Source organism: Oncorhynchus mykiss, chromosome 6 (assembly GCF_013265735.2).
Source record: "Oncorhynchus mykiss isolate Arlee chromosome 6, USDA_OmykA_1.1, whole genome shotgun sequence".
NCBI classification, from domain to species: Eukaryota; Metazoa; Chordata; class Actinopteri; order Salmoniformes; family Salmonidae; genus Oncorhynchus; species Oncorhynchus mykiss.
Window position 1 is genome coordinate 100,074,648 of NC_048570.1, and position 12,994 is coordinate 100,087,641.

Below are 12,994 nucleotides of genomic sequence, written 5' to 3' on the forward strand. Positions count from 1 at the left end.
AGCCCCATACATTATGATAAAAACTAACCCTGGTGGAGTTAGTGTCTGTTTCTCTCTGGGCTCAGTACCATACATTATGATAAAAACTAACCCTGGTGGAGTTAGTGTCTGTTTCTCTCTGGGCTCAGCACCATACATTATGATAAAAACTAACCCTGGTGGAGTTAGTGTCTGTTTCTCTCTGGGCTCAGCACCATACACTATGATAAAAACTAACCCTGGTGGAGTTAGTGTCTGTTTCTCTCTGGGCTCAGTACCATACACTATGATAAAAACTAACCCTGGTGGAGTTAGTGTCTGTTTCTCTCTGGGCTCAGTACCATACATTATGATAAAAACTAACCCTGGTGGAGTTAGTGTCTGTTTCTCTCTGGGCTCAGTACCATACATTATGATAAAAACTAACCCTGGTGGAGTTAGTGCCTGTTTCTCTCTGGGCTCAGCTAACCCTGGTGGAGTTAGTGCCTGTTTCTCTCTGGGCTCAGCACCATACATTATGATAAAAACTAACCCTGGTGGAGTTAGTGCCTGTTTCTCTCTGGGCTCAGCTAACCCTGGTGGAGTTAGTGCCTGTTTCTCTCTGGGCTCAGCACCATACATTATGATAAAAACTAACCCTGGTGGAGTTAGTGTCTGTTTCTCTCTGGGCTCAGCACCATACATTATGATAAAAACTAACCCTGGTGGAGTTAGTGCCTGTTTCTCTCTGGGCTCAGCACCATACATTATGATAAAAACTAACCCTGGTGGAGTTAGTGCCTGTTTCTCTCTGGGCTCAGCTAACCCTGGTGGAGTTAGTGCCTGTTTCTCTCTGGGCTCAGCTAACCCTGGTGGAGTTAGTGCCTGTTTCTCTCTGGGCTCAGCACCATACATTATGATAAAAACTAACCCTGGTGGAGTTAGTGCCTGTTTCTCTCTGGGCTCAGCTAACCCTGGTGGAGTTAGTGCCTGTTTCTCTCTGGGCTCAGCACCATACATTATGATAAAAACTAACCCTGGTGGAGTTAGTGTCTGTTTCTCTCTGGGCTCAGCTAACCCTGGTGGAGTTAGTGCCTGTTTCTCTCTGGGCTCAGCACCATACATTATGATAAAAACTAACCCTGGTGGAGTTAGTGCCTGTTTCTCTCTCGGCTCAGTACCATACATTATGATAAAAACTAACCCTGGTGGAGTTAGTGTCTGTTTCTCTCTGGGCTCAGCACCATACATTATGATAAAAACTAACCCTGGTGGAGTTAGTGTCTGTTTCTCTCTGGGCTCAGCACCATACATTATGATAAAAACTAACCCTGGTGGAGTTAGTGTCTGTTTCTCTCTGGGCTCAGCACCATACATTATGATAAAAACTAACCCTGGTGGAGTTAGTGCCTGTTTCTCTCTGGGCTCAGCTAACCCTGGTGGAGTTAGTGCCTGTTTCTCTCTGGGCTCAGCTAACCCTGGTGGAGTTAGTGCCTGTTTCTCTCTGGGCTCAGCACCATACATTATGATAAAAACTAACCCTGGTGGAGTTAGTGTCTGTTTCTCTCTGGGCTCAGCACCATACATTATGATAAAAACTAACCCTGGTGGAGTTAGTGTCTGTTTCTCTCTGGGCTCAGCACCATACATTATGATAAAAACTAACCCTGGTGGAGTTAGTGCCTGTTTCTCTCTGGGCTCAGCACCATACATTATGATAAAAAACAATGATCTAACGAGTATAAATATGACCGTTCTAACCAGCTACATATTGATTTAGAACTGGCCGATATGGACAGAAATCCTTAGCGCCTTGAATTGCCTTGAATTGGTGCGATAAGGATAAATAGAACAATCCCTTTGGAACATTCATCTGCACCACAGTTTCTTCCCCCAGTTATCTTCTAAACTAGTACTACTAGTTTGATGGTTGTGACAATCAATTGTTCCAATAATAATCACCCATATTAGCAAACTTCTTTCATTTCAAATGTCACGTTTCTCTAGTAGCCTAGAGGCCATACTAGAGGCTACTTATCATAATGAACGATATCAGCAAAATGCCTGCGATAAGTGATCGGTATGGTCGGTGTCGATCATTTTCAGCTGCATTCCACATTTTCCAACACGGTAGTTAGTATCCATTCAGTCATACATTCAGTCCTTGAGTTGTCTTGACCATCCAAGGACTGAATTGGATTCTTAGTATTGACCGTGGCATGGCCTAGGGATGAGCATGAGTAATGGAGTACTCAAACGAATGCCAGAACTCACTCTTTAACCAGACTAGAGATCAGTTGGGTTTTTTAGACTGGTAAACTATTTTGTGGAATGTGGTTTGTGGCTGCCTGAACAGGCAAGTTATATTTTGTCTGGAATTGTTTAATTTGCTTTGACTCTAGTGTTCCATTAGTACATGTGCATTTGCAGGGAACAAGGAAAAATAAACCAGGCCAAGCATTAGTTCTTCTCCTTAAATTCATTTTCTCCTCCTGGTCTCGCTCACTCAATTGCGTTCAAACCACTCCCTCTACACACGTGTTCTTAATGCCCACACAAGCTCCTGCTAGGCCGACAGAAATAAAGGCCTATAAAAACACTGCTATAAAATGTATCTAACTGACAGGATAAACAAGCTGCATTCCTTGCCAAATCACAACAGTTTTATCACAAATAAATGTAAAAAGTGGACTGGTTGATTGAAGTAAGGAAATAAGTGTTCCGTCAATAAGCTGCTGTTTTGGAGTAGTTGCGTCCCATCTATTTTTCCTCCTAGGCTATTATGAGAACTGCTAGTAACATTTACAACAGGCTAACCTAGGCTATAACCCCCCCTAAACATAGACTATAACCCCCCTAAACATAGACTATAACCCCCTAAACATAGACTATAGCCCCCTCTACACATAGACTATAACCCCCCCTAAACATAGACTATAACCCCCCTAAACATAGACTATAACCCCCCTAAACATAGACTATAACCCCCCTAAACATAGACTATAACCCCCCCTAAACATAGACTATAACCCTCCCTAAACATAGACTATAACCCCCCCCTAAACATAGACTATAACCCCCCTAAACATAGACTATAACCCCCCTAAACATAGACTATAACCCCCCCTAAACATAGACTATAACCCCCCTAAACATAGACTATAACCCCCCTAAACATAGACTATAACCCTCCCTAAACATAGACTATAACCCCCCCTAAACATAGACTATAACCCCCCTAAACATAGACTATAACCCCCCTAAACATAGACTATAACCCTCCCTAAACATAGACTATAACCCCCCCTAAACATAGACTATAACCCCTATTAAACATAGACTATAACCCCCCTAAACATAGACTATAACCCCCTCTACACATAGACTATAACCCCCCTAAACATAGACTATAACCCCCCCTAAACATAGACTATAACCCCCTAAACATAGACTATAACCCCCTCTACACATAGACTATAACCCCCCTAAACATAGACTATAACCCCCCTAAACATAGACTATAACCCCCCCTAAACATAGACTATAACCCCCCCTAAACATAGACTATAACCCCCCCTAAACATAGACTATAACCCCCTAAACATAGACTATAACCCCCCTAAACATAGACAGGTTCCACACTGAAAACAAAACATTAGTTAGATGAAGACCGAGCATATGTTCATGAGAATCATTAAGCCGAGGCCTACTCACCAGACAGATGTCCTGGCCATAATTCATCACCATGCAGTGGTCAATGTGGAATTGTTCATACATTTAGACAATTCAGAAAAACAGACAGAATAAACTAAATTGAACGTCTCGAAAAGAAGACAGATTTTGGTTAGTTTGAGATTCTTCAAAGTAGCCACCCTTTGCCTTGATGACAGCTTTGCACTCTCTTGGCATTCTCTCAACCAGCTTCATGTGGTAGTCACCTGGAATGCATTTCAGTTTAAAAGAAAATGTATGTGGAATTTATTTTCTTCTGAATGCGTTTGAGCCAATCAGTTGTGTTGTGACAAGGTAAGGTTGGTATACAGCAGGGCAGCAGGGTAGCCTAGTGGTTAGAGCGTTGGACTAGTAACCGGAAGGTTGCAAGTTCAAATCCCAGAGCTGACAAGGTACAAATCTGTCGTTCTGAGGATAAGGACAAGGATAAGTTCATTAGAGTTACCAGCCTCAGATTGCAGCCCAAATAAATGCTTCACAGAGTTCAAGTAACAGACACATCTAAACATCAACTATTCAGAGGAGACTGTGTGAATCAGGCCTTGATGGTGACACTGTCTTTGATTTATTTAGAATTCAAGGGACACTCAAGGGACCTTACACAGCATTCTGCAGCGATACGCCATCCCATCTGGTTTGCGCTTAGTGGGACTATAATTTGTTTTTCAACAGGACTTAGCATCCATGCTGTGTAAGGACTATTTGACCAAGAAGGAGAGTGATGGAGTGCTGCATCAGATGACCTGGCCTCCACAATCACCCGACCTCAATCCAACTGAGATGGTTTGGGATGAATTGAACCGCAGAGTGAAGGAAAAGCAGCCAACAAGTGCTCAGCATATGTGGAAACTCCTTCAAGACCATTGGAAAAGTATTCCAGGTGAAGCTGGTTGAGAGAATGCCAAGAGTGTGCAAAGCTGTCATCAAGGCAATGGGTGGCTTTGAAGAATCTCAAAAATAAAATACATTTTGATTTGTTTAACACTTTTTGGTTACTACATGATACCATCTGTGTTATTTCATAGTTTTGATGTCTTCAACATTATTCTACAATGTAGAACAGAGTCAGCATAAAGAAAAACCCTTGAATGGGTAGGTGTTCTAGAACCCTTGAATGGGTAGGTGTTCTAGAACCCTTGAATGGGTAGGTGTTCTAGAACCCTTGAATGAGTCGGTGTGTCCAAACTGTTGACTGGTGCTGTTTATGGGATGATTTGTTGTCTGTGATGTTTATGATGAATTAGGGATTCATTCATTGTTGTCTGTAATGGTTATGATAAATTAGGGATTCATTCATTGTTGTCTGTAATGGTTATGATAAATTAGGGATTCATTCATTGTTGTCTGTAATGGTTATGATAAATTAGGGATTCATTCATTGTTGTCTGTAATGGTTATGATAAATTAGGGATTCATTCATTGTTGTCTGTAATGGTTATGATAAATTAGGGATTCATTCATTGTTGTCTGTAATGGTTATGATAAATTAGGGATTCATTCATTGTTGTCTGTAATGGTTATGATAAATTAGGCGTTGTTGTGCGCTGTTGCCATATATAGATGAATACATCCATATTTGTTTCCATTGCAGGCCGTTTTGTAGTTGTGTTTTAGTTTTCCCATTGGGGTACTCGAACAGTCAAAACATTTAAATTGCCCGTCATTAGCATGGACAACCACAGAGACTTCTAACAGAAATCAATGATGGACGCTAGAAACTGCAACCAGAAACCAACCAGAATCCAACCAGATGTGTTCTAGCTTCATTCTGTCAGATATACTCATCAGAATCACTTTGAATAGTAGCCTGTAGTTGTTTGGCACTTCTTTACACCAGAACAGTGTTGCTGCAATGATCCCAAGGTTCTAATCAAATGGCTGCCCAGACTATTTGCATTGACCCTCCCCCTTTTACACCGCTGCTACTCTCTGTTGTTATCATGTATACAGTCACTTTAATAACTCTACCTACATGTACATATTACCTCAACTAACCGGTGTCTCCACATTGACTCTGTACCAGTACCCCCTGTATATAGCCTCCACATTGACTCTGTACCGGTACCCCCTGTATATAGCCTCCACATTGACTCTGTACCGGTACCCCCTGTATATAGCCTCCACATTGACTCTGTACCGGTACCCCCTGTATATAGCCTCCACATTGACTCTGTACCGGTACCCCCTGTATATAGCCTCCACATTGACTCTGTACCGGTACCCCCTGTATATAGCCTCCACATTGACTCTGTACCGTAATACCCTGTATATAGCCTCCACATTGACTCTGTACCGGTACCCCCTGTATATAGTCTCCACATTGACTCTGTACCGGTACCCCCTGTATATAGCCTCCACATTGACTCTGTACCGGTACCCCCTGTATATAGCCTCCACATTGACTCTGTACCGGTACCCCCAGTATATAGCCTCCACATTGACTCTGTACCGGTGCCCCCTGTATATAGCCTCCACATTGACTCTGTACCGGTACCCCCTGTATATAGCCTCCACATTGACTCTGTACCGGTACCCCCTGTATATAGCCTCCACATTGACTCTGTACCGGTACCCCCTGTATATAGCCTCCACATTGACTCTGTACCAGTACCCCCTGTATATAGCCTCCACATTGACTCTGTACCGGTGTCCCCCTGTATATAGCCTCCACATTGACTCTGTACCGGTACCCCCTGTATATAGCCTCCACATTGACTCTGTACCGGTGTCCCCCTGTATATAGCCTCCACATTGACTCTGTACCGGTACCCCCTGTATATAGTCTCCACATTGACTCTGTACCGGTGTCCCCCTGTATATAGCCTCCACATTGACTTTGTACCGGTACCCCCTGTATATAGCCTCCACATTGACTCTGTACCGGTACCCCCTGTATATAGCCTCCACATTGACTCTGTACCGGTACCCCCTGTATATAGCCTCCACATTGACTCTGTACCGGTACCCCCTGTATATAGCCTCCACATTGACTCTGTACCTTAACACCCTGTATATAGCCTCCACATTGACTCTGTACCGGTACCCCCTGTATATAGTCTCCACATTGACTCTGTACCGGTACCCCCTGTATATAGCCTCCACATTGACTCTGTACCTTAACACCCTGTATATAGCCTCCACATTGACTCTGTACCGGTGCCCCCTGTATATAGTCTCCACATTGACTCTGTACCGGTACCCCCTGTATATAGCCTCCACATTGACTCTGTACCGTAATACCCTGTATTTAGCCTCCACATTGACTCTGTACCGGTACCCCCTGTATATAGTCTCCACATTGACTCTGTACCGTAACACCCTGTATATAGCCTCCACATTGACTCTGTACCGGTGCCCCCTGTATATAGCCTCCACATTGACCCTGTACCGGTACCCCCTGTATATAGCCTCCACATTGACTCTGTACCGTAATACCCTGTATATAGTCTCCACATTGACTCTGTACCGGTGCCCCCTGTATATAGCCTCCACATTGACTCTGTACCAGTACCCCCTGTATATAGCCTCCACATTGACTCTGTACCGGTACCCTCTGTATATAGCCTCCACATTGACTCTGTACCAGTACCCCCTGTATATAGCCTCCACATTGACTCTGTACCAGTACCCCCTATATATAGCCTCCACATTGACTCTGTACCGGTACCCCCTGTATATAGCCTCCACATTGACTCTGTACCAGTACCCCCTGTATATAGTCTCGCTATTGTTATGTCACTGCTGCTCTTTAACTACTTGTAACTTTTATTTCTTATTCTTATCCGTATTTTTTAAAACTGTATTGTTGGTTAGGGGCTCATAAGTCAGCATTTCACTGTAAAGGCAACACCTGTTGTAATCGGCGCATGCGACTCTATACAGTTTGATTTGATTTGGTGGTGGTGTTTCTTCAAGTGTAACTAACATCAATGTCGCCACCTAGTGTCATGAGACTGTACTCACCATGCCTGGCTGGCTGCACAGAGTCATGCACCCACGGTGTATAATGAATGCACTTATAAAACACAGAGTAGACACACTGTAACTAATGATGAAAACCTTTAGATTGAATATATATTTATCTATATTGCATGTTTTAGTGTTTTTAATAGATATATTTTCTCCAAACAAGTCAAATTCTGAAAAATCTGAATTTGATTGTTTGAAGAAACATGTAGTGGAGAACAGGGTTCGTTTGTGTTCTCTGAGATGCTTGATACATACGGCCCTCGGACCATTACCAGGAACAAGTTCTATTCTCAGTGGTGACAAAGTGACTGATTAGTCGGATGCTTCCATTCTACTTGATGGTTAAGTAGATTTACAGTCCTCGTAGGTTTAAGACCAACCGATGCAGAACCTTATCCAAACCCATCCCACCTCATTACATTGGGATCTATCTTGTTTAATTACCCTGATAAACAGAACCTTATCCAAACCCAACCCAGGTGGTGAGGCGAGGCGAGGAAGAGAGGAGAGGAGAGGAGAGGAGAGGAGAGGAGAGGAGAGGAGAGGAGAGGAGAGGAGAGGAGAGGAGAGGAGAGGAGAGGAGAGGGTCAGGGTCTGTTGATGGTCTGTTCTAGAACACTGTGAAAGAGGAAGAGAGGAGAGGGTCAGTGTCAGGGTCTGTTGACGGTCTGTTGATGGTCTGTTCTAGAACACTGTGAAAGAGGAAGAGAGGAGATGAGGACAGGGTCAGGGTCTGTTGATGGTCTGTTCTAGAACACTGTGAAAGAGGAAGAGAGGAGAGGAGGACAGGGTCAGGGTCTGTTGATGGTCTGTTCTAGAACACTGTGAAAGAGGAAGAGAGGAGAGGGTCAGTGTCATGGTCTGTTGATGGTCTGATGATGGTCTGTTGATGGTCTGTTGATGGTCTGTTGAGGGTCTGTTGATGGTCTGTTCTAGAACACTGTGAAAGAGGAAGTGAGGAGAGGAGGACAGGGTCAGGGTCTGTTGATGGTCTGTTCTAGAACACTGAGGAAGAGAGGAGAGGAGGACAGGGTCAGGGTCTGTTGATGGTCTGTTTATGGTCTGTTGGTGGTCTGTTCTAGAACACTGTGAAAGAGGAAGAGAGGAGATGAGGACAGGGTCAGGGTCTGCTGATGGTCTGTTGATGGTCTATTCTAGAACACTGAGGAAGAGAGGAGAGGAGGACAGGGTCAGGGTCTGTTGATGGTCTGTTTATGGTCTGTTGGTGGTCTGTTCTAGAACACTGTGAAAGAGGAAGAGAGGAGATGAGGACAGGGTCAGGGTCTGCTGATGGTCTGTTGATGGTCTGTTAATGGTCTGTTGATGGTCTGTTCTAGATCACTATGAAAGAGGAAGAGAGGAGAGGAGGACAGGGTCAGGGTCTGCTGATGGTCTGTTGATGGTCTGTTGACATGGTCTGTTCTAGAACACTGTGAAAGAGGAAGAGAGGAGATGAGGACAGGGTCAGGGTCAGGGTCTGCTGATGGTCTGTTGACATGGTCTGTTCTAGAACACTGTGAAAGAGGAAGAGAGGAGATGAGGACAGGGTCAGGGTCAGTGTCTGTTGATGGTCTGCTGATGGTCTGTTGATGGTCTGTTGATGGTCTGTTCTAGAACACTGTGAAAGAGGAAGAGAGGAGATGAGGACAGGGTCAGGGTCTGCTGATGGTCTGTTGATGGTCTGTTGATGGTCTGTTCTAGAACACTGTGAAAGAGGAAGAGAGGAGATGAGGACAGGGTCAGGGTCTGTTGATGGTCTGTTCTAGAACACTGAGGAAGAGAGGAGATGAGGACAGGGTCAGGGTCTGTTGATGGTCTGTTAATGGTCTGTTCTAGATCACTATGAAAGAGGAAGAGAGGAGAGGAGGACAGGGTCAGGGTCTGTTGATGGTCTGTTCTAGAACACTGTGAAAGAGGAAGCCAGTCAGATGAAACCCAGGATGCGTCCCAAATGCCACCCTATTCCCTACATAGTGCACTACCAGGGGGCAGTGGTAAACGTAGTGCAACACATAGAGAATGGGGTCCCATTAGGGGCACAGTGCCAGTGGACTGTAGAAGAGTCCCTGACAGTTGGAATTACCCCCATCAATGTAACTCTCTTTCATCAGCCCAGAGAGAGAGGAACACAAAGACCTGAACATTACCTCAACTCTGGCAAGCACAGCTCACATTCCTACAATCACCACAGAAACAAACAAACATTAAGGGTGTATCCCAAACAGCACCCCCAGGGCCCACAGGGCTCCTGTCAAAAGGAGTGCACTATAAAGGGTACAAGGTTCCATTGGAACACACCCTAAAACACTCCCACTGACCACCCAAGACTACCCTGTACCGTGTGTCACCAACAATCCTTCAACAGAGTACAGTCTGTACCCGCATGAGGCATTGGCATATACATGTTTGCGAACTTTTAAATTCATGATATTTAGCCATTGATTCTTGTAGAGTAGAACTTACTAATGCCTCATGAGTTTAATTCAACTGTTGTTCACCATCAGAACCTAAAATATAAGCTAGTTTCACTGGATATGTTAGGCTGTTTACGCTGCATAACATGTAGAAGTTCTTATGTTTAGATGAGCTGACTGTTGAATACGCCCATTTGTATAAGTTGGTTTGTTGTTGTTAGAACTGCAGGTTTCTTCAGCTGACTATCAGAGAGACAGTGACCACCCACTAACCAGCATAGTGAGTCACTAAGCGTCTGTACCAGCATGACCCCCCCTCTGTCCACTGAATGTCATGCCTGTCAACTTGCATTTGTTAAATCCTCATAAAGCGTGTCCATAAAGGCAGCCGGTTGGCCAGGCCCACCTACCTTGACCGTCTCTGATGCTCTCCTTCTCCTGGGCCACTCATGTTGAAGTAACCCTATTTGTGTTCCAAATGGAACCCTATTCCCTATATAGTGCACTACTTTAGACCAGAGCCCTATGGCACTATATTCCCTATATAGTGCACTACTTTAGACCAGAGCCCTATAGAACCCTATTCCCTATATAGTGCACTACTTTAGACCAGAGCCTATAGGGCTATCTAGGGAATAGGATGAAGTTTGGAATGCAGTCCCTGATTACTACCAGCAGGTCACACATGGTAATGAGCATCTGTTTGTTGTTAACTATGTGCCCATTCAGGAGGAAGGGCATTTTGAGAGGAAGTAATGGATGATGATGTGTAAGAAGGTCTGGGACTTCTAAAGCTCTAATGATGGACTCTAAATGTTGAAAACAGGAAGAGCTGGAGCTTCTAAAGCGCTAATGATGGACTCTAAATGTTGAAAACAGGAAGAGCTGTGGCTTCAAATGCGCTAATGATGGACTCTAAATGTTGAAAACAGGAAGAGCTGTGGCTTTAAAGGCGCTAATGATGGACTCTAAATGTTGAAAACAGGAAGAGCTGGAGCTTCTAAATCACTAATGATGGACTCTAAATGTTGAAAACAGGAAGAGCTGGAGCTTCTAAAGCACTAATGATGGACTCTAAATGTTGAAAACAGGAAGAGCTGGAGCTTCTAAAGCGCTAATGATGGACTCTAAATGTTGAAAACAGGAAGAGCTGGAGCTTCTAAATCACTAATGATGGACTCTAAATGTTGAAAACAGAAAGCGCTGGTGTTTCTAAAGCGCTAATGATGGACTCTAAATGTTGAAAACAGGAAGGGCTGGGGCTTCTAAAGCACTAATGATAGACTCTAAATTTGCAGTGCTGTAACCACGGCTACAGACCAACCACAGATCTGACCTGCAGTGGTGTAACCACGGCTACAGACCTACCACAGATCTGACTTGCAGTGCTGTAACCACGGCTACAGACCTACAACCGATCTGACTTGCAGTGGTGTAACCACGGCTACAGACCTACCACAGATCTGACTTGCAGTGCTGTAACCACGGCTACAGACCTACCACAGATCTGACTTGCAGTGCTGTAACCACGGCTACAGACCTACAACCGATCTGACTTGCAGTGGTGTAACCACGGCTACAGACCTACCACAGATCTGACTTGCAGTGCTGTAACCACGGCTACAGACCTACCACAGATCTGATTTGCAGTGCTGTAACCACGGCTACAGACCTACCACAGATCTGACTTGCAGTGCTGTAACCACGGCTACAGACCTACAACAGACCTGACTTGACTGTAACTGGAGAGTGTGGTGTATTCAGAACAGTAACGTTATATTCCTTTATGTTGGTGTTGGTGTATTCAGGACAGTAACGTTATATTCCTATATGTTGGTGTATTCAGGACAGTAACGTTATATTCCTTTATGTTGGTGTTGGTGTATTCAGGACAGTAACGTTATATTCCTATATGTTGGTGTATTCAGGACAGTAACGTTAAATTCCTTTATGTTGGTGTTGGTGTATTCAGGACAGTAACGTTATATTCCTATATGTTGGTGTGGTGTATTCAGGACAGTAATGTTATATTCCTATATGTTGGTGTATTCAGGACAGTAATGTTATATTCCTCTATGTTGGTGTATTCAGAACAGTAACGTTATATTCCTTTATGTTGGTGTTGGTGTATTCAGGACAGTAACGTTATATTCCTATATGTTGGTGTGGTGTATTCAGGACAGTAATGTTATATTCCTATATGTTGGTGTATTCAGGACAGTAACGTTATATTCCTTTATGTTGGTGTTGGTGTATTCAGGACAGTAACGTTATATTCCTATATGTTGGTGTATTCAGGACAGTAACGTTAAATTCCTTTATGTTGGTGTTGGTGTATTCAGGACAGTAACGTTATATTCCTATATGTTGGTGTATTCAGGACAGTAACGTTATATTCCTATATGTTGGTGTGGTGTATTCAGGACAGTAATGTTATATTCCTATATGTTGGTGTGGTGTATTCAGGACAGTAACGTTATATTCCTATATGTTGGTGTGGTTATTCATGCGTCTCAATAAACTAGAACCTCAATGCATTATTTCCCCCAATTACTCCCAATTCACATTTCCAATTTCCCAGCCTGACACAGCCTACCCTAATGGGCCTGGCGTCCCACCCTGACACAGCCTACCCTAATGGGCCTGGCGTCCCACCCTGACACAGCCTACCCTAACGGGCCTGGCGTCCCACCCCGACACAGCCTACCCTAATGGGCCTGGTGTCCCACCCTGACACAGCCTACCCTAATGGGCCTGGCGTCCCACCCTGACACATCCTACCCTAACGGGCCTGGCGTCCCACCCCGACACAGGCTACCCAAACGGGCCTGGTGTCCCACCCTGACACAGCCTACCCTAACAGGCCTGGCGTCCCAACCCGACACAGCCTACCCTAACGGGCCTGGCGTCCCAACCTGACA